This window comes from Ursus americanus, chromosome 3 (genome assembly GCF_024610735.1).
Source record: "Ursus americanus isolate L20-20 chromosome 3, mUrsAme1.1.p, whole genome shotgun sequence".
In the NCBI taxonomy this organism is placed as follows: Eukaryota; Metazoa; Chordata; class Mammalia; order Carnivora; family Ursidae; genus Ursus; species Ursus americanus.
The window spans coordinates 59,138,594-59,165,392 of record NC_142129.1 but is presented as its reverse complement, the minus strand read 5'-3'; the positions used below and the strand labels follow the sequence as shown (position 1 = coordinate 59,165,392).

General features: G+C 37.9%; 1 long non-coding RNA gene across 1 annotated transcript in view; it reads right to left on the bottom strand.

Moving 5' to 3' along the window:
- The window catches only part of LOC123789219 (uncharacterized), a 116,013-nt gene extending 89,503 nt beyond the window's left edge, over positions 1 to 26,510 (bottom strand). Inside the window, exons 1-2 of the long non-coding RNA XR_006778729.2 lie at positions 26,447 to 26,510; positions 24,406 to 24,483 (exon numbers count right to left, since the gene is read on the bottom strand). This is a non-coding gene — a long non-coding RNA (uncharacterized LOC123789219). The remainder of the gene's footprint in view (positions 1 to 24,405; positions 24,484 to 26,446) is intronic.
- Positions 26,511 to 26,799: the final 289 nt, after the last annotated feature.

The window sequence follows — 26,799 nt, the reverse complement described above, 5'->3', positions numbered from 1 at the left end:
ATTACCATCTTCCCTGTTAATATTTCACCTTTAGTGCTCTTTATGGGGGCACATTTATTGCCTGAGCACTTGTGGAGCTAGTTAGAAAAAATATACAGTGCATGGAAATTAAAGTGGCTTCCAGTGTGCCTACTGCTTCAAAAGTATCTAATGGCATATATGCTGATGTGAAACACTTGGGATTTATGGACATTCATTCTGTTCAGGTAACTGCAGTCCTATATGTGGTCTTCTTATTGTTGATAGATAAGGTAAGGCTAAAATACAGTAAAGTCAGTTTACTATTTACGACATGGTTAAAGAAGTGAATAAATATGATCTGTTGTGTTTTCTAATAGAGTCAACCAAGCAATTACAAGTAAAAGAAGACAATGATGTTCCAAACATTTGCAGACAGGTAATAAAATAATCCACTATTATTGAAATAAAGAAAAAAGAAAAAAATTTAAATCTCCAATATTTTTGTTGGTTACTCAGTGACCAAACTAAAATTTTTAAGTAGTTTAGGCCTACCTAAAAGCTATTTGCTCTTGGTCTTAGTTTTGTTTTCTTAATTTCCTAATAATCTAGACACAGGCAGTAGGCAATGGTAAAAGGTTTAACAGTCAAAAATAGTTGCCAGAGTTAAACTAATTAGAACACAGGAGTTGGACTGATTTCCATAGCAGGTCTCTGGAATCAGGACTGCCACCAAAATGATTATCTAAGAAGTCTTTCAAACATTCCTGCCAGTGGTAGTGTAAGGACATAGCATCGATGAACCTTTGAAATGACATTTTTGGCTTTGCAAATATGTGGTTACGACAAATTGGGCCAGTTACCAAATTTGTCAAATCCTCTGTTTTTTGTTTTTATCAATTTAATTTTGTCATCTATATAATGGTCATAAAATTGAAATGCAGTTACAAGACTTAAATGACATCGTGTATGTTAAACACCTCGCATCCATGTTGGAAACTAGAAAGGAGGAATTATAAAGAACACCTCAAGCCTTGGCTTTCACTGAGTCCAAATTCTTGCTCCCTTATTAGGTGTGTGACCTGAGGAGTAACAGCACTTACACCAGTGCTCAGTAAGACGGACAGCCAACAACAGCATGACTTCCCCACATTCTACTCGTTATCATTTATTATTCTCTTTTCCCACTCTTCTCCCCAACTCTTCCCTTCCCCCTCCAACTCTAGAAGAGTAGCAGAAATCCACAGGCTAATCCACGGGATGCTGCCTCATTCCCCCTGGCACAGTCCAACCCTGGCAGTTGCTCCTTATCAACAGAAGTTGTGCAATTTTTATCTCTTCCAATTAGTTCTCTAAATAGCCAGATGTTTTATTTGACATTACCACCGGACAGATCAAGTGGAAACAACAAATGTACCCCAAACTCATGGCCTTAGGGGACATCATGCGACTTTCCATTAGCAAGGTTAACAATTAGAAACTAACACTAACTTTAAAGAAACAGGTAACCACTGAATACTACTTGACAATCCTGTTTTTAAAAGGAATCTTTGCATATCTATTCATTTGAGCTTCAGATTTCATTGTCAGAGACAATATTCTTACAGATAACCTTGAAAAAGAAAAAAAGCTACAGTATCTATTTACTTAGAGAAGTTAAATGGTGCATATAAACATCTCTGTTACACGGTACCCAACAGTGACTGACGTTAGCCCATAAATTACCTTTGTCATTCGCTTTGACTGCAAAGTGAACGGTACTTATTTATGTTGGTTTATATCAGATAATGCCCTTCAGTTTTCAATGAACACTGAAAAATAAACATACTCTGATTCAACAAGGAAAATCCAAATTTTCCAGATTAGCCAAACACTGAAGCAAGAGTTAGTCCGCAAAGGTCCAGCATTACATATGTTTACAGAGAACAAGTCACCAAATGGTGGCTTCGAGGTTTTTCTATTACTTGTTTTCCTTCTCTCATACTCAGTGGAAAAAGTAATAAATTTTTTATTTGGTATGTATAAGTACAAATTACTTAGCTCCATTACTTAATAATTTCTTAGTCTTTGGAAAAATTGTTTTTTCCCCTCAAATTCTTTATCTATAAAAAGGAAATGACAACTATGGTCATCTCCTGAGAGAACCATTGAGGATTAAATAATACATGTAATGCCTTTAAACAATGGTTGGGATACAATAAGGCTCAATACATGTTGGTTATTAATAACCTCAATAATACTACTTTAAAAACTTCATGTACTGTACTTGCCTAGAGATATCCCTAGCCAATCTACCCCAAGGGTAAGAGAAGAGTCAGTCATTATACTACTGGTGTTTAGCGACAACTTAATCATCAGTATCACCTTAACCAAGCACCTCATTTTATGCCTACATCCTTAAGTTGCAATAGAGGATGAGAACTTTAATGGGTGACTCAGTTAGATCACTCTGGCAGTATTTGAAGGAAGAACTGAAGTGGTCCGGACAGGAAATTATGTCAACAGTCAAAAGAAAAAAAATTTCAGGACCTAAATGCAGCGAGTGACAGTTATTATGTAAAACATGGGAGAGACAGGAGCTATATGAAAGAGAAACTACACAAGCATATCACTGATGTGATGTGAGCAGTACCAAATAAATTATACCAATTTTTTTTTAACTTCCTAGAACAGGGACCCATCTTATTTTTCTTTTGTATATACTCGAGCAACAAATATCTTTAATACACAATTTACCTCAACTCTTATTTTTAAATCCTTATACTATGTCTTATTGTAGAAGATAGAATACTTACAGCTGGTAAATATGATTAGCTTCATTAGTATATCAGGCTAAACTATCCATATGTTAATCAATATATTTATGTTAATTGCTAATTTTCATGTCTCACAACAAAGGTGCAAATTGTGGCATCAGCTGACCTTCATGGCACACATGATACCAGTGATGCTTTTTTTTTCTTACTAAGTTGTGCAACTGCTAAAATTAATTGCACCCCAGGGCTATTATATTATGCATGAATTGTCACCCAAATGAATGACAATGTTTGAGAGGGAGTGAAAGAATAGGGATTTAGATGTGTTCTCAGTGAACGTGGCCAGCTACATGACAACTGACATGATACCCAATTACAAGATCACTAATTAAGGCTATCAAATGAGCCTGTGCATTTTTGCCTATCATTAGGATTTTGGACCTCGGCTTTTGAATTTTCTTTCAGTAAATGCGGAAAGAACCCTTTCAGAGTAGTTTCTTCCACCCTTCTGAAACTAGAATTTATCATTTGAGAAGTCAAGAAATTTGATAATTTTGTTGTGCCCAATTCTAATACATAATAAGAGAGCAAAAAAATGCTTTGGTTTTATTTTTTCCTATTTCTGTTTTCAGGAAGAGCCATAGTCAGGTATATGGTTCCCCTCTTAAAACATAATCAATGATAGTGAAATCCCAAAAGTCTGATTTCATGGAAAATGCAGGACATGTTACGGAAAAAAAGAGCCTTAAAAATATACTATTCATTTATGGTCTCTATTGGAAAAGAATTTGGCTGGTTAAAAGTATAACTTACATAGCTACCTTTTTTTTTTTTTTTTTTTTAGGAAGAAGGTAAACATAATGGTTCAAGTTTCTCCATATGCAAAGTGGAACCAACTTTTATTCCACAATATAACCAATGAATGCCTTCATCTTTTCAACGAAATTACTAGAAATGTGTGGCATAGGGAGATATATAAATACATATATATTCATTGCATTATTCATGTATTTAACATATATACTAAAAATATACAGATATGCATGTGATGTTTAATATATATTCAGTGCATGCACGTGTGATGTCCAAGTTTTCACCAGAAAGACTGAGAAATCTTTCTAATATTACCATGTAAAATGAAAGTTAGCCTTACTTTACACTTAATACACACAGGTACATGCATACATATGCACACATAGTACCTATTTAATGGTTTTAGGAACTGAAGTCACATCATGGTAGCATAAGATATTCCTTTTTGTCCTCCCTTATTATAACTAATTTGGCATCTACTCATGAACAAAAATATCTCCATGGGAGTCGTGGGATCCAGCACCATACACCAAGGGAATCAGGAGGAGCCCAACTATGCATTGAGTAATTGGCAGACAGAGCACAGTATAGGCTGTGGAACTGGCAGAAGCTTACAAACCTATTGCAGCCTCTCTCAAGATCGGTCAGGGAAAACTCGAAGAGTAATGACACTGACACTCATGGACAAGAGAGACTACGTAGAAGTCCAGCCTTCCCAAGGAGAGATCCTAACACTCTGTTTAAATATTTAAAAAAAAGAAAAAGAAAAAAAGTCTAGATGCATTGGAGAGGGTAAGAGGAAATTTGCCAGCACCACCCAAACCAAGATGGCAAGCACAGGGTAAAACAAGCTAGTGGAGATCATTTCTGCTGTGAGTGCCCAGCTACCTAACTTGTGCAAGACACTGCTGATCAAGCCCTTTTCTAACTGCAGTGCCAATTGTATTGAGGCAGGACCTCCAGAGGAAAGAGATGGGAAGGAGGCAAATAAGACTATCAAAGAGCATGAAGAAGATATGGTTCCTGCTGACTTCTTTGAGGACTCCAGCAGGAATCTTACCTATGAGCCACTGGGAAAACCTCACCAAAGATCATCACAGCTGCCCCTTGGGCAGCCCCAATGCACCAAGGACTAAACTCACACTTTTCCCCACTCAGCAACTGGCTCCTTGTGTGCAATCCTAAGTGAGCTCCAAGGTCAAGCTCCAGGTAACAGAGTTCCCTTTAAAAAAAAAGAGAGAGAGAGTCTGGAGACTGTGGGCAAGGGAGAAACAACCACCTTTATTCATATTGCCACCTTCTGGAAAGCAAAAATAGTTTCCAGTAGCCCAACTGGTTAAGTTGTAAGAACCAGAGAAAATCTACAAGGGTAAAAACTCTGACACAACAAGGAGCAAAAAGCATGAACATGTATCCATACAAGTTGAGATAAAGTACTACACAGAAGCAGGACTGAAAAAGAGTATCACCCACCAGGAGAGAAAGTAAAGACTTGAGATGGTATCTGATGCTTCGTATGTGTAAACATCAAAGCAATGGTCCACAGAACATGAAGATTCAAGGAAACACACCATCACCAAAAGTTAACAATAATCCTCCAATAAGTAAATTGAAAAGCAGGCAATTTTATGATTTTGGTGATAAAGAATCCAAAATATCTGTTTTGAGGAAACTCATCTAGCTACAAGAAAACATAGAAAGACAACTCAATCTTACAAACAAAATTAAAAATTTAACAGATAGAAATCATAAGAAGAACCAACAGAAATTCTAGATCTGAAGAATTCAATCAACAAAATGAAAAATGCAGTAGAAAGAATTTATAGCACAAGAGATCAAACAGAAGGCAGAATCAGTGATCAGAGGACGGGAACTCAGAAGAGGTCAAATAAAAAAGAATGAAAGGAGCAGACAGCCTATGTGATCTATGGGACACCATCAAATGTACAGATGTTACATTAATTGGAGTTCCAGAGGGAGAAAAGAAGAGGACACAAAGTTTGTTTAAAGAAGTAACAACTGAGAACATCCTAAACCTGAGGAGAGACTTGGCGATCCAAGTTCACAAAGCTAATAGATTACCCTCTCATCTCAATGCGAACAAAAACCTTCCTTAAGACACATTACAATAGGACCATAAGAAGTCAAAGACAAATAAATAAATAAATAAATAAATAAATAATCCAAGAAAAAAAAGAAAAGAAAAGAAATGTAACCTACATAGCAACCTCCATTAGTTTATGAGCAATTTCTCAGCAGCAATGAGCAGAGTAAGGTATTCAAAATGTTGGAAGAAAAAAAAAAATCATTGTCAGGCAAGAGTACTCTATCCAGCAAAGTTATCCTTCAAATATGAAGAAAAAATAATGAATATCCTACACAAACAAAAGCTAAGCAGGGTCATCACCACTAAACCTGCCTTGCAAGAAAAGCTGAAAGGAGTTCAGGTAGAAATGCAAAGCGGCTACTTAGTACCATAAATATGAAAATATAACAAACTGTTAAAAGTAAATCTACAGGTTTAGAAAACTCATTCTGTAATATGAAGGCATGTTAACCATTAACTCTTGTATAAAAGTTCATGAAAAAGACTTAAATCAGACCCACTATAATTTGTTAAAGAAGACATAAAATAACAAGAAGTTGCGACAGCAAATACATTGAAGGGGGAAATAAAAGGAGAAAGCTTCTGCGTATAACTGAAATTGCTATCAGCTTAAAATGGATTGTTTTATCTACAAGATGTTTTATTTAAGCCTTATAGTAACCACAAAGAAAAACTTGGAATGGATTCACAAAACATAAAACAAAGGAATTAGCACATATGCTCATGGAAAATCATCAGTTCACAAGAGTAGGAAGAAAGAGAGGAGAGACAAACATTGAAAATATAAAACAGAAAGCAATTATAAGATGGCATTAGTAAGTCCCTCTATATTAGCAATTACTCAAAATGTAAATAGACTGAATTTACTCACCAAAAGTCACAGCATAACAGGATGGATTAAAAAAAAATTCTCAACTATATGTTGTCTACTAGAGACTCATTTCAACTTTAAGAACACACAGCTCAAAAGGAAAGGGATAGAAGAATCCATGCAATGGGGAACCCAAAAAGCAGGGATAGCTATACTTACATCAGGCAAAATAAACTCTACGACAAAAATGGTAAAGAGACAAAGAAGGTCATCATACAGAGAAGAACCCCACAATAAAGAGGTCACTTCATCAAGAAGATGCAACAATCAATATGCACCCACCATTTGACCATCTGAATATAGTAAGCAAATACTAACAGGCCTGAAGGAAGAAAGAGACAACAGTACAAGAATAGTAGCAGACTTCAATATCCCACTTTTAACAATGGATAGATCCAAACCAAAATCATTAACACTGGACTTACACTGCATGTTAAACCAAATGGACTTAACAGACATTTACTGAACATTCCATCCAATGGCAGAGCACACATTCTTCTCACATGCACATGGAACATAATCCAGGAAAGATCATATGACCGGTCACAAAACAAGTCCTTGCAAATGCGACAAGACTGAAATCAGAACAAGTATCTTCTTCACCCCCTATAGTATGAAACTAGAATTCAACAAGGGGAAAGCTGGAAATTTACAAGCATGTAGAAATAAAACACACTATGAGACATCCTTTTTTTTTTTCTTTTGTTCTCAAAGAAGAAATCAAAATGAAAAAATCAAAGAAGGATCTTAAAACAAAAATGGGCACAAATACACAAAAACCTATGGGATCCTGCAAAAGCAGTGAGAGTGAAGTTCATAGCTATAAACATCTCTTTTAAGAAACTATTACACCTCTGAGGACTAGAAAAAGAACATAGCCCAAAGTGAGCAGCAAGAAGGTAGTAACAAATAAAAGAAACATAAGTAAATCAGAGACCAAAATTTTGATCTAATTGAAAAGATCAGTTAGTTACTAGTGTTTTAAAAGATAAACAAAACTGATGAAATTTTAGCTAAACTAAGAAAACTCAAAATCGGAAATGAAAAGAGACATTGTAACTGTTACCACGGAAATATAAATGATTGGGAGATACTACTATGAATATGCTGACGAACTGGACAATGAGGGGAAATGGATAAATGCCTAGAAACATACAAACTACCAAGACTGAATCATGAAGCAACAGAAAATCTGAACAAACCAGTGAGTAAGGAGATTAAATCAGTAATAAAAACATATCAACACAGAGAAGGTCAGGACCAAATGAGCTTTCCACTGGTAAATTTCACCAAACTCTTAAGGAAGAATTAATACCAGTCTTTCTCAAACTTTTCCAAAAAAATTCAGAGGATAGAAGACTCCCAAACTATTTTTCAAGGCCAGCATTACCCTGATACCAAAGCAAAATATAGATACAGAAAGAAAATTACAGACTGATATCCCTGATCATTATAGAAGAAAAATTCTCAACAAAATACTAGCAAACCTAATTCAACACCATATTAAAAGGATCACACACCTTGATCAACTAGTATTTATTTCTGGAATACAGGGATGTGCAAATTAATTCATATGCAAATTAATACATGTGATATACCACATTCAAAGAATGAAAAGTAAAAGTCACAAGAATCTCTCAGTAGATGCAGAAAAAGCATTTGGCAAAATACAATACCTTTTCATAACAACCCTCAACAAATTGGGTATAGAACGAACATACATCAACATAATAAAGGCCATATACCCCAGAACCACAGCTAATAAGATATTCAGTAGTGTGAGATTGAAATCTTTTCCTCTAACATCAGGACCAAGACAAGGTCACCCACTCTCACCACTCTTTTTTCAACATAGATCCACAAGTCCTAGCTGGATTAATCAGGCAAGCAAAAGAAATAAAAGGCATCCAGACTGTAAAAGAAGTAAAACTGTAATTATTGGTAGATGATATAATCTTATATAAAGAAAATCCTAAAGTCAAACAGAAAATTGTTGGAACTAATCAACAAATCCAGTAAATTTGCAGGGTATCAATTCAACATACAAAAATCAGTTATGTTTCTATATATCAACAATAAAATATCTGAAAAAGAAAAAAAAGCTATTCCATTAACAGTAGCATCAAGATCAGGAAGACACTTATGAATAAATTTAACCAAAGATGTGAAACATCTGTACAGTGCATACTACCACTCTTATCTAAGAAGTTAAGAAGTTACAAACAAATAGAAAGATGTCCCGTGGTCATAAATTAGAATAATTAGTATCCTTAAAATTTGCATAGTACCCAAGGCCATCTGTAGATTCAACGTAATCCTTATGAAGATTCATAAGATTCTCAGAAAGAAAAAAAATTATTTAAGTTTGTATGGAACCGCAACACACCTCAAAGAATCAAAACAATCCTGGGAAAGAAGAACAGTGCCAGAGATGTCACCCTTCCTGATTTCAAACTATACTACAAAGCTATAGTAATTAACACAGTATAGTTTAAGCATTAAAATTAGACTAATGGAACAGAATACAGAGCCCAGAAATAAACCCCTGCAAATATGGTCACCTACTGTCTGACAAGAGAGCCAAGACTATACAATAGGGAAAGGAGAGTCTCTTTAATAAATCATGCTGGGAAAACTGGATAACCAAATGCAGAAAATTGAAATTGAACCCTTATCTTATACCACTCACAGAAATTAACTTGAGATGGATTAGACTTAAACATAAGACCTGCAACCATAAAACTCCTAGAAGAAAACATAGGGTAAAAATTCCTTGGCAATAGTCTCAGCAATGATTTTTTTTATATATTTTACATATATAGGATACCAAAAGCACAAGCAACAAAAACAATCAGTAAGTAGAACTACATCAAACTGAAAAGCTTCTACACAATAAAAGTAACAAAATGAAAATGTAACCCAGGTCAAGAAAGTATTTGAAAACCATATGCCAGAGCTGAGGGAGTTAAGATGGCAGAGGAGTAGGGGACCCCTTTTTCAGCCGGTCCCCTGAGTCGAGCTGGATAGGTACCAGACCAGCCTGAACATCCACGGAATCAGCATGAGATGCAGGAAGATGCATCTGGATCTCTACAAATGAACATCTCCAGCGCTGAGTATTGAGGTACGAAGCAGGGAGCCGTGAAACCTCGCACAGATATCAGAAGATAAACGGAAGGGGGAGGGAGCCGCTGCATTCGGGCGCCGGGAAGCGGCAGCCACCTGCACGGGGGAGTGGGCAGACTCATGGACGGCACCCTCGAGAGAGCAGACTGAGACCGGTGAGCCGTGAACGCGGGCCACCAGGCTTCTCAAGGAACACCGGAATGCCGGTGTGCTAACGGGATCCAGACTGAGACCGGGAGCTCCTGGAGCACGCGCGGGGCGGCTGGCGGCTGGCGGGCCACCTGCACGGAGGAGCGGGCAGGCTCCCGGTCGGCACCCGCAAACCAGCAGACTGAGACCCTGAACCGGGTGCGCGCGCCACCAGGCTTCTTACGGAACTCCCGGAATCCCGGTGTGCTCACCGGGCATAGACTGAGACCAGGAGATCCGGGAGCTCGTGGGGCAGCTGGCGGTATTAGAAACACAAAGGACAGAGACGCGCTGGCCCTGGAAGTGAGGGCTGGGACGCCGGGTGTGGGGCACACATCCCGGGACGCTGCAGGGTTGAGCAGCACCAACAGTAGCAGAGTTAAAGTGGCCAGAACATCAGTGGAGAACGGGGCCGCAATCCCTCTGTTCTGTGACAATGCAGCCTCTGCTGCTCTCTCAGAAGAGGCACAGCCAACCGCCAGGGAAAGCCGCCAGAGAACAAAAGCCTGGAAATACCGGCTCACAGCGTGCCCATCCCCATCCCCCCTCGCAGGGGACACGGAGACTCTACCCAAACAGGGTTGCCTGAGTATCGGTGCGGCAGGCCCCTCCCCCAGAACACAGAAGGCAGGCTGAAAAATCAAGAAGCCCACAACCTGGGGCGCCTGGGTGGTGCAGTCATTGAGCACCTGTCTCCAGCTTAGGGCGTGATCCTGGCGTTCCGGAAAGGAGTCCCTCATCGGTCTCCTCCGCTGGGAGCCTGCTTCTTCCTCTCCCACTCCCCTGCTTCTGTTCCCGTTCTTGCTGACTGTCTGTCTCTCTCTCTCAGATAAATAAATAAGTAAATAAAATCTTTAAAGAAGAAGCCCACATCCCTAAGATCCCTATAAAACAAGGGGCACGGCCTGGGACCCAGTCAATAATTTGGGCTCTGGACAACCCCGCAACCTCTCCTCATCAGAATGAGAAGAAGGAGAAGTCCCCCCAAGCAAAGAAAAGACAGTGAGTCTGTGGCCTCTTCCACAGAAATAATGGATATGGATGTAACCAAAGTATCAGAAATGGAATTCAGAGTAACGATGGTCAAAATGATGAGTAGAATTGAAAAAACTATTAACGAAAAGGTTACTGAGAATATAGAATCCCTAAGGACAGAAATGAGAGCGAATCTGACAGAAATTAAAAATTCTATGAGCCAAATGCAGGCAAAACTAGAGGCTCTGACGGCCAGGGTCACAGAAGCAGAGGAACGAGTTAGTGAATTGGAGGATGGGTTAATAGAGGAAAAAACCAAAATAGAAGCTGCTCTTAAAAAAATCCAAGCCCACGAATGTAGGTTACGGGAGATTACTGACTCAATGAAACGATCCAATGTTAGAATCATCGGCATCCCCGAGGGGGTGGAGAAAAACAGAGGTCTAGAAGAGATATTTGAACAAATTGTAGCTGAAAACTTCCCTAATCTAGTGAGGGAAACAAACATTCGTGTCCAAGAGGCAGAAAGGACCCCTCCCAAGCTCAACCACGACAAACCTACACCACGTCACGTCATACTGCATTTCGCAAATATTAGATCCAAGGATACAGTATTGAAAGCAGCCAGGGCAAAGAAATTTCTCACGTAACAAGGCAAAGGCATCAGAATTACGTCAGACCTGTCTACACAGACCTGGAGTGAGAGAGAGGGTTGGGGGAGCATATTCAAAGCTCTTTCAGAGAAAAACTTGCAGCCAAGGATCCTTTATCCAGCAAGGCTGTCATTCAGAATTGATGGAGAAATAAAGACATTTCAGAATCACCAGTCACTAACCAATTTCATAACCATGAAACCAGCCCTACAGGAGATATTAAGGGGGGTTCTATAAAGGTAAAAAGGCCCCAAGAGTGATACAGAACAGAAAGTCATAGCCAATACAAACAAAGACTTTACTGGCAACATGGCATCATTAAAATCATATCTCTCAGTACTCAGTCTTAATGTTAATGGCTTAAATGCTCCCATAAAACACCACAGGGTTGCAGATTGGATAAAAAGAAATGACCCATCCATTTGCTGTCTACAAGAGACTCATTTCAAACCCAAAGATGCATTCAGACTGAGAGTAAGGGGATGGAGTACCATCTTTCACGCAAATGGACCTCAAAAGAAAGCTGGGGTAGCAATTCTCATATCAGATAAATTGGATTTTAAACTACAGACTATAGTTAGAGACATAGAAGGGCACTATATTATTCTTAAAGGAAGTATTCAACAAGTGGATATGACAATTATAAATATATATGCTCCCAACAGGGGAGCAGCAAGATACACAAGCCAACTCTTAACCAGAATAAAGAGACATATAAATAAAAATACATTAATAGTAGGGGACCTCAACACTCCACTCTCAGAAATAGACAGAACACCCTGGCAAAAACTAAGCAAAGAATCAAAGGCTTTGAATGCCATACTCGACGAGTTGGACCTCATAGATCTATATAGAACACTACACCCCAGAACCAAAGAATACTCATTCTATTCTAATGCCCATGGAACATTCTCAAGAATAGACCATGTTCTGGGACACAAAACAGGTCTCAACCGATACCAAAAGATTGAAATTATCCCCTGCATATTCTCAGACCACAACGCTCTGAAATTGGAACTCAACCACAAGGAAAAATTTGGAAGAAACTCAAACACTTGGAGACTAAGAACCATCCTGCTCAGGAATGACTCGATAAACCAGGAAATCAAAAATCAAATTAAACAATTTATGGAGACCAATGAGAATGAAAATACAACAGTCCAAAACCTACGGGATACTGCAAAGGCAGTCCTAAGGGGGAAATACATAGCCATCCAAGCCTCACTCAAAAGAATAGAAAAATCTAAAATGCAGTTTTTATATTCTCACCTCAAGAAGCTGGAACAGCAACAGAGGGACAGGCCTAATCCACGCACGAGGAAGCAGTTGACCAAAATTAGAGTTGAAATCAATCAAGCAGAAACCAGAAGTACAGTAGAGCAGATCAACAGGACTAGAAGCTGGTTCTTTGAGAGAATCAATAAAATTGACAGACCACTGGCAAGACTTATCCAAAAGAAAAGAGAAAGGATCCAGGTTATTAAAATTATGAATGAAAAAGGAGAGGTCACGACGAACACCACTGAAATTGGAAGGATTATTAGAAATTTTTATCAACAGCTATATGCCAATAAACTAAGCAATCTGGAAGAGATGAAATCCTTCCTGGAAACCTATAAACTACTAAGATTGAAACTGGAAGAAATTGATTTCTTAAACAGGCCAATTAATTATGAAGAAATTGAGTCAGTGATAAACAACCTTCCAAATAACAAAACTCCAGGCCCGGACGGTTTTCCTGGGGAATTCTATCAAACATTCAAAGAAGAAATAATACCTATTCTCCTAAAGCTATTTCAAAAAATAGAAACAGAAGGAAAGCTACCAAACTCATTCTATGAGGCCAATATTACCTTGATCCCCAAACCAGGCAAAGACCCCCTCAAAAAGGAGAATTACAGACCGATTTCCCTAATGAATATGGACGCCAAAATCCTCAACAAGATACTTGCTAATAGAATCCAACAGTACATTAAAAGGATTACCCATCACGATCAAGTGGGATTCATACCTGGGATGCAAGCGTGGTTCAATATTCACAAATCAATCAGTGTGATACATCATGTCAACAAGAAAAGACTCAGGAACCATATGATCCTCTCAATCGATGCCGAAAAAGCATTTGACAAAATACAGCATCCTGTCCTGATTAAAACCCTTCAGAGTGTAGGAATAGAAGGTACATTTCTCAATCTCATAAAAGCCATCTATGAAAAGTCTACTGCAAATATTATTCTCAATGGGGAAAAGCTGGAAGCCTTTCCCTTAAGATCAGGAACTCGACAAGGATGCCCACTCTTGCCACTATTATTCAACATAGTACTAGAAGTCCTTCCAACAGCAATCAGACGACAAAAAGGGATCAAAGGTATTCAAATCGGCAAAGAAGAAGTCAAAATGTCTCTCTTCGCAGATGACATGATACTCTATATGGAAAACCCAAAAGAATCCACTCCCAAACTATTAGAAGTTATAGAGCAATTCAGTAACGTGGCGGGACACAAAATCAATGCTCAGAAATCAGTTGCATTTCTATACACGAATAACGAGACCGAAGAAAGAGAAATTAGGGAATCCATCCCATTTACAATAGCACCAAAAACCACACGTTACCTTGGAATTAACTTAACCAGAGATGTAAAAGACCTATATTCTAGAAACTATAAATCATTCTTGAAAGACATTGAGGAAGACATAAAAAGATGGAAAGATATTCCATGCTCATGGATCCGAAGAATTAACATAGTTAAATTATCCACGCTACCCAGAGCAATCTACACTTTCAATGCTATCCCGATCAAAATACCGAGGACATTTTTCAAAGAACTGGAACAAATAGTCCTTAAATTTGTATGGAAACAGAAAAGGCCCCGAATCTCCAAGGAACTGTTGAAAAGGAAAAACAAAGCTGGGGGCATCACAATGCTGGATTTCGAGCTGTACTACAAAGCTGTGATCACAAAGACAGCACGGTACTGGCACAAAAACAGACACATAGACCAATGGAACAGAATAGAGAGCCCAGAAATGGACCCTCAGCTCTTTGGGCAACTAATACTTGATAAAGCAGGAAAAAACATCCGGTGGGAAAAAGACAGTCTCTTCAATAAATGGTGCTGGGAAAATTGGACAGCTACATGGAAAAGAATGAAACTTGACCACTCTCTCACACCATACACAAAAATAAACTCCAAATGGATGAAAGACCTCGATGTGAGACAGGAATCCCTCAAAATTCTAGAGGAGAACATAGGCAGCAACCTCTACGACATCGGCCAAAGCAAACTTTTTCAATGATACATCCCCAAAGGCAAGAGAAACAAAAGATAAAATGAATTTATGGGACTTCATCAAGATTAAAAGTTTCTGCACAGCCAAGGAAACAGTCAGAAAAACTAAGAGGCAGCCCACGGAATGGGAGAATATATTTGCAAATGACACTACAGATAAAGGACTGGTATCCAAGATCTACAAAGAACTTCTCAAACTCAATACACGAGAAACAAATAAACAAATCAAAAAATGGGCAGAAGATATGAACAGACACTTTTCTAATGAAGACATACAAAAGGCTAACAGACACATGAAAAAATGTTCAAAATCATTAGCCATCAAGGAAATTCAAATCAAAACCACACTGAGATACCACCTTACGCCAGTTAGAATGGCAAAAATAGACAAGGTAAGAAACAACAATTGTTGGAGAGGATGTAGAGAAAGGGGATCCCTCCTACATTGTTGGTGGGAATGCAAGTTGGTACAGCCACTCTGGAAAACAGTGTGGAGGTCCCTTAAAAAGTTAAAAATTGAGCTACCCTATGATCCAGCCATTGTACTACTGGGTGTTTACCCCAAAGATACAGACGTAGTGAAGAGAAGGGCCATATGCACCCCAATGTTCATAGCAGCAATGTCCACAATAGCTAAATTGTGGAAGGAGCCGAGATGCCCTTCAACAGATGACTGGATTAAGAAGATGTGGTCCATATATACAACGGAATATTACTCAGCTATCAGAAAGAACGAGTTCTCAACATTTGCTGCAACATGGACGGCACTGGAGGAGATAATGCTAAGTGAAATAAGTCAAGCAGAGAAAGACAACTATCATATGATTTCTCTCATCTATGGAACATAAGAACTAGGATGATCGGTAGGGGAAGAAAGGGATAAAGAAAGGGGGGGGTAATCAGAAGGGGGAATGAAACATGAGAGACTATGGACTATGAGAAACAAACTGAGGGCCTCAGAGGGGAGGGGGGTGGGGGAATGGGATAGACTGGTGATGGGTAGTAAGGAGGGCACGTATTGCATGGTGCACTGGGTGTTATACACAACTAATGAATCATCGAGCCTTACATCAGAAACCGGGGATGTACTGTATGGTGACTAACATAATATAATAAAAAATAATTTAAAATAAAAAGAAAGAAAACCATATGCCAGATAAGCAGTTAATATTAGAAATAAAGAATTCATACAACTTTAAAACTAAAAACAAAACAAAACCCTAACAATCCAATTAAAAAGTGAGTATATTGAAATGGACATTTTTTCCAAAGAAGACACACAAACTCCATTTACAGCAGCACGGATGGGCTTGAGGGCATTATACTGAGATAAATCAGACAGAGAAAGACCAATACTGTGAAGTTAACACTTTTGTGTGGCATCTAAAAAGATCAAACTCATAGAAACAGTGTAGAATAGTGGTTACCAGAAGCTGGAGGTTGCAAGGATTTGGAAGATGTTGTTTAAGGGTATAAATTTGCAACTAATAGACAAGTTCAGGAGACAAATGTACAGCACAGGTGATTATACTCAACAGTACTTTTATAAACTTCAAAGGTGCTAAGAGACTAGATCTTAATTATTCTTGTCACTCCAAAAAAAGAAATTAGAATATGTGACATAATAGAGGTGTTAACTAATCCTACAGTGGTGATCGTATTGCAATAAATATATCAAACCAATAGATTTTATGCCTTAAACTGATAGAATGTTATAGGACAACTCTATCTCAAAAATAATTATATTGTAATATCTTCTAGAACTTATGGAAAATGATAATCCTATCTACCTCCAGAATTAGATCTCATAGTCAAGGAGATCCAATCTGATTTGTACTTTGACTTAAAAATGGTGTCAGTCTTCTGAGTTAATTCCATACCTCTTAAAAAAAAAAAAAGCCCAATGATTAAACTCAACAATGCAGTTCATAATTTCCTAGTGGAGTGTTAAGTCATTTCTCTGGCCAACATCCTTCAAATATAATGAAAAGAGAAACAAAGAGGGCATGGAGAAGAGCAGAAGTTAAAAAAAAAAAAAATACAAAAAGGGGATGGACTGCTAGGGAAGACCTGAATCCCAACATTAGGACAAAGGACTAATAGTTGTCTACCAATAATTGCAAGTAATGCTGATGTTAACAGCTGTTCTCCTGTCTTGTCCTCCTTGTAGATGACCCTGTTCTTGACCTTTGTACCCAGCTCACTGCAGAAATCAGCCCTGTTTATCCAGAGCAGATTAACTGCCTAGCTGACCCACAGAATTATAAGAAATAACAGGTGTGTGTGTAAGCCACAGAGTTTTGGGAGAGCTGGATAAGCATCAAGTGAGAACAAATACACTGCATTAACCCAACTGGGATTATGAAGCTGATTCAACAGCTCAATTGTTGGCTGATGAATATGAGCAGCAACCCAACTGACCCAGCACGGCGGAGGGTCATAACCCCATGGCTGGGAATTGCTGGCCTAGTTGACAGATGATCAAATTCTGTTACCGAATGTGCTGCATGTAAATTTTAATTTCAATGATTTAAAAACTGGTTTTTGGATGTCCCGGTTTACAGGAAAATCTTTGAAGGCTGTCTTTTTAAAAGGCCAACAGTTTGCTCTACTTCTAGTGGAGTATGTGTTAAATATTGGGCTTTCATTTCAGCTAAGTTTTTATTTTATAAAAAGGGCCCACTTGAAAATTTTTTATGAAAATGTGAAAATCACTAATCTTGTTCAACTGCATTATAATTATCAAGCCAAGACCCAGAGAAGATCATTTCTTCAAGTTTGTGTGAGTGGGAATGACAGAGAATGAATCCAAATTCCTTTCTCTATCCACCTGAGTTGGGGGTTTTGGCTCCTAAAACATCCTGAGAATTTGGAAAACAATGGCCTCTTAGTTCAGTAGGCTGAGAAAGGTCTTAACATCTGTTCTTTGCCTTTTTTTTTTTTTTAATTCAGTCTGTATTTACTCAAAAATCATTGTCACCTACATGTAGGTCCTACGGTAGGCACGTTTCCCTTTGAAAGAGGAACCAACCTAGAGTTATACAATAGCAGGACTGAGGTCACATTTTTGCAAAGCACTAAGTTTCACAAGCCACTGTGTTTATTAATATAAGCAAAAAAAAAAAAAAATCCATTCTCCTTCCCCTTAAAAAAAAAATTCAGTCTTTTAGTTTTATACTCCATATACATAGCTTTTAATATTGAGTGTATGCTTTCATCTACTCCAATAGAAATAGGAACTTTAGCCCCAATATAAGGCATCTTTATATTAGATTGCCTACACGCTGAAGTACAGTTTGAGCATTATAAATGAGCTGCATTCATTTTGCAAACCAAGAGCAAGTCAATAGTGTTTGCTTATAAGGCTGCAACTACTAAGTGTTTTCTATTTTTCTCTTTCTTCCACTATGCAGCAAGCAGTGAACTCTCACATGGAATAGGTTTAGGGAATAGGTTTATATATAGAACATATATATGTATATATGAGCCTAGATGTGTAGACGTACGTATGGATATGTGTATACACACACAATCCTCAAGACACCTGAGTGCCTGACAGGGTCAACTTTTTTTTTTTTTTTTAAGATTTATTTATTTGACAGAGAGAGAGAGCGCGCGCGCCAGTGAGAGAGGGAACACAAGCAGAGGGAATGGGAGAGGAAAAAGCAGGCTCCCAGCAGAGGAGCCTGATGTGGGGCTTGATCCCAGGACTCTGGGATCACGCCCTGAGCCGAAGGCAGACGCTTAACAACTGAGCCACCCAGGCGCCCCCAGAGTCAACTTTAGAACCCACATCTTCTAGTTCTAGTTCCTTACTCACCCCTCCCCCCCAGGACACTGTTTTGTCCTCTGTCTCATAATCCATTCAGACTGAACTTGCCTGTCCTAGTCATATTATTCATTCAATTAAAGTCAAAATTATCCAGAAAAAAGGTTAAATTACTTGCTTAAAATTAGCAAGTGAATGGTTAAAAAAAAGAAAAAAATCTTAAAAATCTGTGGATTGAGGAATATCTCTATAATTCTATTTTTCTCAAATTCTCACTTTTCCTGCTTAGTCACATCTGTCCTTGTAAACTGAATTGTATTTTCAATCAGGAATCACCTATCTAGAGTAGTTTCTGCCATCCATGTTGGTCTCAAATTCTAGGCGTCCTGAAACAAGTACTGTGATAGAGACATCACATCATAATGAAATGAGTTATAATTTTAAAAATCATTAACATACATTGAGCTTATTATGATTCATGTACTGTTATCAGTCCTTTACATGTATTTATCTCATTTTAATCTACAAAACAACCTTATGTTGTTTTTACCCATTTTTACTCATTTCCAAAAAAGGAAACTGAGACACAGGGGAGTTAAGTGATTTGTCGCATGGCCAATAAATGGTGGAGGCAGATTTCAAATCCCACCATTCTCATGCCAGGATTTGATAACTGACCATAACTATAAAAGCATTTAGGCTGTCAAGTATGGTTCAGTACATCCTTATTCAAAGGGATAGTAATAGCTAACATTTATTAAGAAATCACTTCATTTAAACCTGAGGGAGTTACCGTCACCAATTCAGTCCCCCTGGGAAGCAGGCTGAGATAGAGATTAGAATGCAGGAAGTTTATTAGGTACTGCACCTCAGGACTGACATCTGAAGTGAAGGAAAGGAAGTGAGGTTAGGCTCAGGAGTTGCGGGACTGTGGTGCAGCCACAACATCGGTCTCACCATTCCCCTCGGGGGGCTCTGGAACACAGATAGTCCTGTAGAGTTCCATGGACTGGGGCAAAGAGGTTAGGTGTTTATACCCTCAGTGACCAGGCACTGGATGTGGGCTGCCCCTGGAAGTGTTGAAGCCTTGGGTGAGGGCAGAGGGCAAGCTCCAGAAGTGTTCTCAGCTCTGAGTCATCCGCTTCAACATCCCTAGCAGCTGGAGCATGAGAAACTTAGTCCTAAAGTGTCAGCAGAGTGTTAGATTCTGGATTACGTGCAAGGTATTTACAGATGAAAAACTGAAGAATTATTTGCCTCAAATCAAATAAATAGCAAGTGACATAGATGAGGCCTGACTCCAGGTCTTCTGGGCTCTAGCGTGAGTGCTAACCAGCGTGCTATGCTGCCTCAGGATATGGAAGAATTACTGGGTACCAAAGGAAAGGTTAGCAGGACTGTGGTGGGAACAAACACGTCTAACTATAAGGGAAGCTACCTAACTCTGTCCACAGTATCATAGGTTAAGGTCAAATGATCACTGAGAAGTAACAAGAGAGGGAAGAATGAATTCAACATCCAGTTTTAGTTCTAGTGATCCTTAGCTATCTTTTCAAAATGATATAAAGTATCTTTCTTAAAAGAAAGACTACACTAAAATAAAAAGGTTTGTGTAGCAAAGGAAACCATCAACTAAATAAAAAGACAATCTGCTGAATGGGATAAGATATTTGCAAAGGATATCCAATAAGGGGTTAATATCCAGGATATATAAAGGACTTACATAACTTAAAACCAAAATAAATAAATAAATAAAACAAAACAAAGAAAACCCCACAAACAATCCAGTTAAAAAGTGGGCAGGACCTGAACAGCCATTTTTTCCAAGAAGACATACAGACGAAAAACAGACACATCGAAAGTTGCTAAACGTCACTAAGCAGCAGGGAAACAGAAATTAAAACCACAACGAGATAGTACTTTACACCTGTCAGATGGCTAAAATCAAGAACACAAGAAACATCAAGTGTTCGAGAAGATGTGGAGAAAAGGAGCTCTTTGCATTGTTGGTAGGAACATATACTGGCATAGCCACTGTGGAAAAGAGTATAGAGGTTACTCAAAACAAAAACAAAAACCAAAAACAAAAAAATGGAAAAAGCAACTACCATACAATCATTTAATTCCACTACTGAGTATTTACCCAAAGAAAACAAAAACACTAATTTGAAAATATACATGCAGCCCTATGTTTATTGCAGCATTATTTACAATAGCCAAGAAATGGAAGCAACCCAACTATCCACTGATAGATGAATGAATAAAGATGTGATCTGCACACACACACACACACACACACACACACACACACACACAATGGAATATTACTGAGTCACAAAAAAGAATGAAATATCAGCATTTTCAGTCAAATGGATGGACCCAGAGCATATAATATTAAGTGAAATAAGCCAGTCAGAGAAAGACAAAATACAGTATGATTTCACACATATATGGAATTTAAGAAACAAATGAACAAACAAGAAAGAGACAAAGAGACTCTTAAATTTAGAGAACTGGTGGTTGTCAAAGGGGAGGTAGGTTGGAGGATGGGGAAAGTAAAGGGGATAAAGAGTACAATTATCTTGATGAGCACTGATAAATGTATAGAATGTTAAACCATTATATTGTACACCTGAAACTAATGTAACACTAATGTACACTTGTATGTTAATTACACTTGAATAAAAAGATAATGATATGAAGTATCTTTCTTACAACACAAAGTTAAAATATTTTTGAAAGTTTATACACAAAAGAGAAAGATTAAAAATGGAAATTCAGATGCATTAGTAGTGTAAGACTAGAACTCCCACACCAGCTATTTCCAACTTTCTGGTAAATTAGGCTTTCTTGAACTATAAATTACATATGTGTAATTAACTCTGCTTATAGAGGGCAAGAATTCTGTGTGCAAATATATTTGTGAAAATTGATATGCTGATATATTTTTAATGTATTTACTTTATCTCAAATAATTTAATGGTTAACCATCATGGAGAACCCCCAAAAATGTTTTTTTGTTGTTGTTGTTGTTGTTGTTGCTGTTTTGGCTAATTTAACAGCAACTGAATTCAACTGTTAAATTTAAACTTTTTTAAAACTACAGAACTTAGAATGCCGTTGAAAGGCTCTAATTTCCAATGTACCAAGGAGGGAATCCTAGTCTTCCTATTCCATATTTAACTAACATGAGCCAATGGAGAAGATCTGAAGATAAGTAACTCCATATAGGATTGCATGGGAATTTGAGTAGAAGAATGTGAAAAGGAACAAGGGAATGAAGGGGAAGGTGGAAAAGGAGACAGAGCTGGAGGACCTTGTTTAAGGTTTAACTGTAGAAATAGTAAAGTGCCAAGAGGTCATTAGAAATGGAAAAGAATTTAGAAACTTAGTATTCCAATGCTTTCAATACATACATCTCCACCAAAGTGCTAACAAGTCACCATCTTCCCATAATCCTACTTTCCTCTTGTCTTTAAACATAAAGAAACTGTCATATGCCTTTTCATTCCACAATCAGACTATAATATGTCTGTAATAGAGCATTCCCCAGATTTTCTAATCCAACAAACATTACCTAAAAAGGAAAGGACTCTGGTCTGGCGTTAGTTCCTAAAAAAGTTATTCTATGATCACTGCATTCTTTTGTGAGGATTCACGAAGTGATTGTTTATTAACCCATTTGAGAACTTGACCAGGGGGTGATGTCATGCTCATACATCAATTCTATAGTTCAGAATTATCCTGCTCTTTGACATTTCCAAGACTTCAGACTTGGAAACTAGGTTGACAATGGTTGCCCAGTGGTAAACAATCCCATTGGTAAACAATCATAATTCATTTTTTTGCATGAATTTTTCACTCCATCCTAATATGACGATTATGTTCCTTAGTCAAAAAAGACATTTACAAATAAATAGAATGCCCACCCACAAAAATGTTCAAGAAAATGCTGGACAACTCATGTCAGAGTTAGATGATGTTTTGTTTCTGTCACCAGTGTATTCTACCACCTTTACGATGTAACGGTACATCCACTACACAAATGAATTCATTCACCGAACAAATGGTTATTGAGGGAAAAAAGTTTTTATCTGATTACTTTGTACTACATACTGAGCTGAATGAAAACTGAGGGGACAAAAAAATAAATAAGGCAAAGTCTGAGCCTAGAGAGTTTACATTCTTCTTACTATCAACAAAACTCACATTAGTAAATTTTAAAAATCATTAAATAAACATTTTCTAAAAATTCATTTTTAAATTAAATCAATAGTTAAGAAACAAAGTATGCTATTCTTTATCAACACCAAGGATCATATATTCTACTCCAAGACATCAGAGCCTTGAAGATCCTATAACAGACACTGTGAATTGTGAATAAAACATCTGTATTATCTGCCAAACTTATAATATGTCCAGGGATCCCCCTTTCCTCCTTAAACTTAAGAAAGTAGGGTTTTGCAGAAAGAATCAATGTTTTCAATCCGGGTGGGAAATAACAGATCTGAGAAACAGATCACTGCATGATCTCCCATTCTGCCATCATCCCTGAGCAATCCAAAAGCAATTCAGAAACAACTAATAAGCAAGTACAAGATCAAACAATGCAGACATATACACGAAGGAAACAAGAGGACATGAAGATCCTATAGGAGAAATAAATATCTACATTTTATACTAACCCGAGTTTTTATACTTTTATTCTCTAGAATGTGTTCTATACATATATACGTTGATTTTTAAATTTAAGAGTGCCTATGTACATAAAGAGAATGGCAAATACATGGCCTAATTTTTTCATCACTCAGATGAAATCTTTTATTTTACTTTTAGGAAATCCTTTTGAACTCCTCAAGTAAAGCTCAATGTTACTCCCTAAACCAGTGATCTCAAACTTTAATGTACATGACACCTGTATTAAAACTCTTGGGATGTTCTTTTAAAAATTTTGTAACTTTCTTACCCTTATAAACAGTCAGAGACTCTGGTACTGTATTCAAAACGCTGCCCCCCCCCCTTTTTTTTAAAGAATTCTAGGGATTCCTATGTACACAAAACCGGAGAGGCACTGACATAGTCTAAGTTCTCCTACTCTCATTCTTTAAGAAACACCTCTTTAGAGTTCCTCGTTTTTAATCTGCACAGCAAAGGGATTAATATCACTATAGGTAACAGGAATCCACAGGTGAATCATAAGCATTAATGTGTCAAGTGTGGCTATCTTATTAAAAGTCTAACCTTTTAATGCTTGGGGGGGTGGGGAGAAGAAAAAACAAAGATGGCTAGTTTGGGATTAATTTCCATCTCATTATTGCAAATTGGAAAACCTAGGAAGTCAGAGGAAAGCAGATAATGAGCTTGAAGATAATGAGATAATATATTTCTAATCATCTTTAATACATACTTATTTCTTAAGAAGTTAACATCAGTACCTGCAATGGAAAGAAGATTCTGGGAAAATGGCTGCCTGAGTTTCATTTCTGGCCCCTTATCCTCCTCACAGCTCCTTGTTAAAGAGGCTTAAATAATTAACATCGATGGTAAAAACTCCCAAGAAAAACCAAGCTACATACGTCACTGTTGATAACGCCCAGGAGAGAATCAATGGACCAACAGAGATTAGGGATAAAGCTACAGAGAAGTTTGGTAGCAGATACTGGTAGACTCTGTTTTGGGGGGTAGGGAAAGGGGGCTTCTGCTCTTAGCATTCTCCCAGGAGTGGCCCTTTTAGCTAATAAAATAAATCTAGACGATACACTCTTATATGGAATCATTTATGGTCCATTAGTCAAAAGGGGTCATTTTACTCCTGCTTGGTCCTAAAGAGACCTGAATGGATAGGACTTGCTCCCTAGTCCCCAATAGATTACTCACAGTTGTTTCTGCCTGACCCACCTGCAGATGGTTCTCCAGGATTATCACAGAATGAGAAGTTCCAAGATCTCTCTGGGCTGTATCCCAAGTTACTGATAACTACGAGCAGACAAAGAAAAATTACAAACCATCAATATACACACACCATAAAGCTATTCAGTGAAAAACTATATTTACATCCCATGTGAGTAACATAAGCCTAGTATCTAAAATATATAAAGAACATTTGCAAATCAAAAAGAATATGTTAAATTACCCGATAGAAAACACTGTCAAGGAATATAAAAACGCAATGCAGAAGCACCCAAGGAAAACTCTTGTACGTGTATACAAGAAGACGTATACAGAACTACGCATTTCAGAACTAAAGAAGAAATGAGAATCCTTTTCTGAAATTTTTTCATGTAAATACTGAATTATGATTTAAATAGAAACACACAAATCAATCCAAAAACCTAATATTACGTGAGAAAGTACATGGATTATACATGATACCATATATATAAATTTTATAAGCCATTAAGTACTAAGTTTATGCGAATAGAGATTTTTAAATCTGCACAGGAATAACAAATTGAGGGTTGATTACTTCTGAAAAAGGAGAGACGAAAACATGAGAAGACTTAGTGAATTCAGAGATTCACTACTGAACCTAATGTTTTATTTATAAAACAAACCAAAGAGAAAATAAGGCAAAATTATGATTTCAGTAGTGAATTCACAGATGTTTATTTGATGATTTTTTTCTGTATTTCTATTTGCTTAAAATGTTATTTAATGCAAGGAGGATATACAAGACCCCAGGTTAGCTGAATAACAACTCGAATGGCAATTTGGAAGAAAATCATCAAATCCCACTTGCAAAAAAAAAAAAAAAAAAATCATCTAGATATAAATGATGAAATAACTGAATTCTAAAGGCAAAGACAAAATTTTAAAGCTTTCAGAAAAAAATAGAGTAAAACAACAACAACAAAAAGGCAGACTAGAAACAGATTTCTAAACGTCAACTTTATCATCTATTGTGAGGAAAGAACTGTGATTTCAAAATACTGCTCTTAGCAAAGACGTAATTCTTTTTTTTTTTTTTTTTTTTTTTTTTTTTTTTTAATAATGATTTTTTATTATATTATGTTAGTCACCATACAGTACATCCCTGGTTTTCGATGTAAGGCTCGATGATTCATTAGTTGTGTATAACACCCAGTGCACCATGCAATATGTGCCCTCCTTACTACCCATCACCGGTCTATCCCATTCCCCCACCCCCCTCCCCTCTGTAGCCCTCAGTTTGTTTCTCATAGTCCATAGTCTTTCATGTTTCATTCCCCCTTCTGATTACCCCCCCTTCCTTTATCCCTTTCTTCCCCTACTGATCATTCTAGTTCTTATGTTCCATAGATGAGAGAAATCATATGATAGTTGTCTTTCTCTGCTTGACTTATTTCACTAAGCATTATCTCCTCCAGTGCCGTCCATGTTGTAGCAAATGTTGAGAACTCATTCTTTCTGATTGCTGAGTAATATTCCATTGTATATATGGACCACAACTTCTTAATCCAGTCATCTGTTGCAGGGCATCTCGGCTCCTTCCACGATTTAGCTATTGTGGACATTGCTGCTATGAACATTGGGGTGCATATGGCCCTTCTCTTCACTACGTCTGTAAAACTTAAACGAAAGCAAAAGGACTTCTGGTTTTCTGTTCCAGAAATAAGGAACTTGGAAGATGCCACTCTGTCCTAACAAGACTAGGAGAGTCAAGAACTCTCCTTGCATTTGTTATAGATGTGAGAGCACAAGGCAAAGTACTGCCCCCCCCCCCCCCCCCCCCCCAGTTTGGAAAAACAGGGAAATACAGGAAGTCCCTTGTTTCTGGCCTGAGACTCACGAGAGAAATCACCCTGGGAACCAGTGCCGGGGAAGAAAATCCTGACCTGTAAGTGATAAAATGCTGGAGGCTCAGTGTGGACAAATGAGAGAGTTAAAAAATCCAGGTGGACCCAGGAGTCCGCCTGGACTCCCACAATATATGGGGGACCCCCAATATTGTGAAACTTACCTCCAGAAACGTGAACATGTCCCCACACTAAATAGCGGAGAAAACCTCCTTCCAGCGTCCTGAGAGGGAAGGAGGCGGGGTTCGGAACCACTTTTAAATAGGGCAGAACACAGCTGTTCTTAACAAGGTCAGCGCTCAGGTGAAAGTAGTTAACCGGAGCCTGACCTGCTGGGTTATAATTGGACCCGAAATGGCCCAGGGGAAGGGAATATCCAACACCAGCCCCCTTTGGACTTCCAGATAGATGGGAGAAGGGAAATACCAAACTCCAAACCACTCTTGACATTCTATGCCGCCTAAGAGAGAAAAAAACAACAGAGAAGCGCTGAAGTTCACAGCTAAAGAACACCAGC